General features: G+C 39.1%; 1 long non-coding RNA gene across 1 annotated transcript; it reads left to right on the forward strand.

Moving 5' to 3' along the window:
• The first annotated feature begins 483 nt into the window (after positions 1-483).
• LOC140948779 (uncharacterized) lies at positions 484-4,505 on the forward strand. The gene is made up of 3 exons (XR_012167091.1): positions 484-555; positions 1,912-1,993; positions 3,986-4,505. It is a non-coding gene; the product is annotated as an uncharacterized lncRNA (long non-coding RNA).
• The last annotated feature ends 393 nt before the right edge of the window (positions 4,506-4,898 follow it).

Below are 4,898 nucleotides of genomic sequence, written 5' to 3' on the forward strand. Positions count from 1 at the left end.
CTTTAAAGGAAAAATACAGATATACTTTTATGGGAACATTTACTTTGAAATCTGCATTTTTTGTCTGTATTTTGGAGCTGATGGTAGCCGCCGTAATTTTCATCTATATTTCTGTACACGGCCACACGAGAACTTGCCTCTCCGCAGACGTTTTCACTCACGCGTCGGTCTTTCCCCGTCTGTTTGAGCAAGTCATTTCATGTTTTAGCATGTCCAATCTCGTTTAAAAATAAAAATAATGTAATCAAAAACCAAACATTGATCGACGTGTGCTATACACTAAAAATTTAAGCAATCCTACTTTTCGCAGTCGAAAAAACAGTCGCGATTGGCTGTCGTGTACTTTGCTGAACTCAATTTTAAAATTGAACGAACAAGCTCAAATTTATAATTACGTTAGTGAGACATCTACGTCAAGTAATCGATGAATGTCCTGTTGGGGTGTTCACAAGTTTGTCTGGTGAGGAGAGAAGCAGTCCAGGTGATAATCTCCCGGTTCTACACAGTTACACGTTGACGCCGCGCCATTGACTGAAGATGTCTAAATTGGAAAACGTATGTGTCATTTGCTTTTTTGATGATGTTAGGCCATGTAACCCTGAATGACCCAACGTTACTTCAGTTAAAAATCTCTAGTGAGGAAAAAAGATACAGTAATAACTTTTTATTTAAATCAATCAAAGTGTATCTGGTGTATAACAACATTTTTCCCCTTGAAATCCAAAAGAACTGTTGTTTTCTGTTCCTTTTTCGGTGCAGTTTAATATGTTCATTTTTTATTCCCATTTATAGAAATAGAAAGTATTTAAAAACATTGAATTTTACACGCGCCAATTCTAATTTAGGAATTCAATGCGCGTGAAGCCGGTCAGCTTGGGACTCCATGACGTTCAATTAACCCACGAACCGAGTTGGGTCGATCCGGCATTGTCCAAGTCGTGGCTCCCAGAAGCCAGATTACTTTAAAAAAAATTCACAGGAATTGCCTTGAGCGGCGTTGTGATCCTGTCGGTCGCTAAGAGTTCGTTATGACATTTCTTTGCCCAACCAACTGACCTACTTATGCGAAGAGAGGGCAATTGAGAAGCGAAACAATTTGGGGATCGTGGCATTTTTTATCAGGGGGTGGGCGGATGGTTTCGGGGTTCTGGTTGAAAAACTGGAAATCTGACTCAAGCACTCCTTTAGGTAGATGCAAATTCCTACATGACAACTCCCATACCTCAGAAGAGACACTGAAGAGATAAAACATAAATGACTAACGTTCAATCCCCTGAACACTCAATAGCAGCCTAGTCCTCTAAAACTGTTCACAGAAGCCTCCGGGTGAACCTCGGTCGAACAAAAAGCCCATTGAAGTTAAAAGGCGATTATTAACAATCATACGAAAGCCGACTTCAGTAATTGTTTATAATTCATTCAAAATAATTCCTAGTTTAAAAACAAGCTAAAAACGAGTGAAATGTCCCCCGGCTATTTTGTACTCACTGCCAAAACAACTAAACCTCGTGCCCAGGTCTTCTCGGTTAACTATTTAGTTTTCCGGCAATGATATATTGCAAAATTCTTCCAAATTCCTAAAGTCCAGGCTACACATTAAACATCGCAACAAAATGAACCGCTCGTAAACAACCGAACGACGCATCATATTTAGGGTCTATATCAGCGCTCATATTCTGTTGTGCTTTCTAAACTTTTTGGACCTCTGTTTGTCTTTTAAACTCTGTCCATGTTCAACTGTTAAAAACTGCAAACACTTTTTATGTTTTAATAAACTAGCGTCGTGACTCTCACGAGAATCAACGTGAGGGAACAAAAAATGGAATCAGATATGTCAAATTACCTACACTAATAGACATGATAGATAATCTTCAAAACTGATCTTCGTTGTATCTTTACATCTCTGTACAGGCTGCCCTCCAGCCGAAAAACATGCCCGACTATGGAACAATCAAAACCAGGAATACAATTTTAACACAGCGGAATAGCAAAGGTAAATGAACTTTTTACTGTCTTAATTACTTACTGCGGCCTACTGCTGCTTTCGTATTGACGAATAGCTTACAAAAAGGTACTTAGGTCAGGGCCGTTTTTCGTTTCATTCACACCTAAATTTTACAGAGGAATATAAATAAAATAACCTCCGTTTTGATTTAGTAACACTCGAAAAGTTGTGTGCTTTACAGTGAAACTAGCATAGGCGCAAGTCTATATCCGCCGACGCATGCGCATTATGCGTGAGTCACACGCCGGCGAATCTGAATACCCACAATTCAAAACTAGCTGTTCATTTACAACCAGTAAACAATTTTGGATAAGATTTTTGTTTGGCCTCGGCTTATAATACTTGCCTTGACCTTGGTTATTACGGATATCACATGTAGCCAACGCACCAGCAATAATATAAGTCGTAAAAGAGTTTTAATTCAACTGGAACAACTCGAACTCTTAACCTTATTTACATGATGTTGCCAGTGGTTTCTAGGATAAAGTAACAAACATAATACATTAACAGCGGAACGACTAATTACAACAATGGAAATAACGTAGGAAATACAGGTAACATAGGAAATACGAGATAAACGAAGACAGAGGACATTACCTGACGATTTGGGAATACGGCGAACGAAGTAAGATAAAGAACGTAACGTAGTTGTAACAGCTAGCGAACTCGAGCAAGATACTTTACGATTTGCCTAACCCGCGCGAAAGTCGAATTACTTATACGTAAACACGCGGACTGGGACTAGGCGGGGGATTGGTTACTACATCACATACTGAGACTTATGAAAATTTTACAATTCAATTTTTATACATTGTTTTGAGGAAAATAACTAACAACTAATCTGAAGGTTGCCCTGATTCCAAATTTTGAAAGTTGTACTGGGTCTTAGCCAATCAGAAGATAGCGTGGGTAGTGCGTAAAATATTGCACTCTACGTGTGTCCTAGCCAGGAAAGTTTTATGAAAACAATCATGGTCATTTCATTTGTTTACCGTAACCATATAAACTCCTGAAGTACGAGCAAATCTGTTCCACCTCCACCGTGGCACCCCACCCCTCCCCCCTCAATAATAATGATTTGTTATATAAGCTACTTGGAGTATTTAAAGTACTCGAGGTACTTCGGCTGTTCAGGGTACCTTCCTATTCTAGCTGGAAATACGTAAATCCGAGGACGGCCGCGGCGGCGAAAACGTCGCTTAAAAAGTGAATTCGTGTTCTTTCAATATTCAACGCGATTATTACAACTCATTTACCTTGTCAAATGTAGGCGAACTCTCTTTGAGAAGAATTTCTTACAACAATGTCCAAAGAGAAAAAGATAATTTCGTCGTAGCTTGTAAAAGTGAAATTAGGGATCTTCACGTCGAGCTCGAGCAGTGACGGTAAAGAAATGTGCAAAAAAGCGTGATGCACGTGCAGTTGTTGTGCCCTGTCCACAAGTATCCGGATCTTTTTGAAAAAAGGACACTTTTTCTATCTTAAAAAAATATTAGTAGTAATAAAAGTAACAGGCGTCCACACGTAGCGTATTTGAATCGTTTTCGCCCGTCTACATGTAAACGCCCTTACAGAGCACGCGTAATGCCAGAAGCATAGGACGAGTGACATCATCGTATTCAAAAACTTCCATCCCTTGCCGAGGATTGACCAAACAAACACGAATAGACTATCCAGCCTCTTACTCAAAACGAGATTACGTGCAAAAACCGTACAGTTTGAAGTGAAATTGTTCTTATTTTCATGCAAGAAAAACATGAAGCTTCACTTGACCTTATTTTGAAAGTGAGAGGTTTGTAGAAACTGAAAATCATGACCATGTCATCCTTTTCCGCAGGGCTTTTCCCTTATAAAGAAAATTCCTTAACGGGTATGAACCATTTAAAATAAAATCTACTAAGATTCCCACTCCAAGATAACACAGTGCTGATATGTAATTATAATCACATTCTTTTATCGCCCTTTATTTTGAAATGCAAGTGCTGGAGAGAAATTCAGACAGCTCATTCGAGAGATCACTACAAGAAGAGACCACTAAGAGGATGATTTTTTCTGATGATCTACCTAGTTTGGACGTTGCCTTCCCCACCAGAGTCCATCCACAGCACTAGGACGTTATGTTAAAGGCGGAACCAAAGATTACCAAGCCGAAGAGGGAAATTACAAAAAAAAATTTTGTTCATCAAGAGCTTTTTGCTTAGTTGATGATTTGCTTCATCCTCATGACTTAAACCATATGATTAGCTTAAGCAAGATTTACCCGTTGATTCCTATAACAAGTTTTTTTGTTTTTTAATTGATCCAAAACTGTTCTTTAATGGCCTTAAGGCTGGTGCGCTCACCCCAAGGCTATGTTAATACAATACCAGATAGCTTTTAGTGTAGTATGAACAGCAACGGTCCGAAACAAGAGCAAATCGTTCACATACATCGAGCATTGAGCCGGAGCGTTTGACCGAGAGAATTTACTCTAAATCCCAATCCTCGTTCCTGAATATTCACTTCCTGTTTATTATTGTTTATTGTTTTGTTTGCCAAAAATTGTACAAATCAAATAAAATCTAATTACTTAAACTCTCTGAATATTAACTTCCCTCCCGTTGCCTCGAAGATTGCCCGCTGCAGCAAAGTCTGTCACAGAACCTATATATCCCGTATGTGACACTCCACTTTCGAGATCGGCGCGCCGTTACAGAAATGACGTTGACATCACCGTTCTTATGTGTGATAGAGCAGAAGCCGGCGCAACAGCTATCCTGTATCAAAGTGTAAACATGGCTCAAGTGAAAAAATTTCTGTCGCGAGGACATAATTCTGTGCGCAAAACAGAAGAATTGTCTCCAAGTTTCATTTTTTCTTGGACAAATATAGTTAACATTTCTGTGTAATTAAA

Source organism: Porites lutea, chromosome 9 (genome assembly GCF_958299795.1).
Source record: "Porites lutea chromosome 9, jaPorLute2.1, whole genome shotgun sequence".
Taxonomy (NCBI): Eukaryota; Metazoa; Cnidaria; class Anthozoa; order Scleractinia; family Poritidae; genus Porites; species Porites lutea.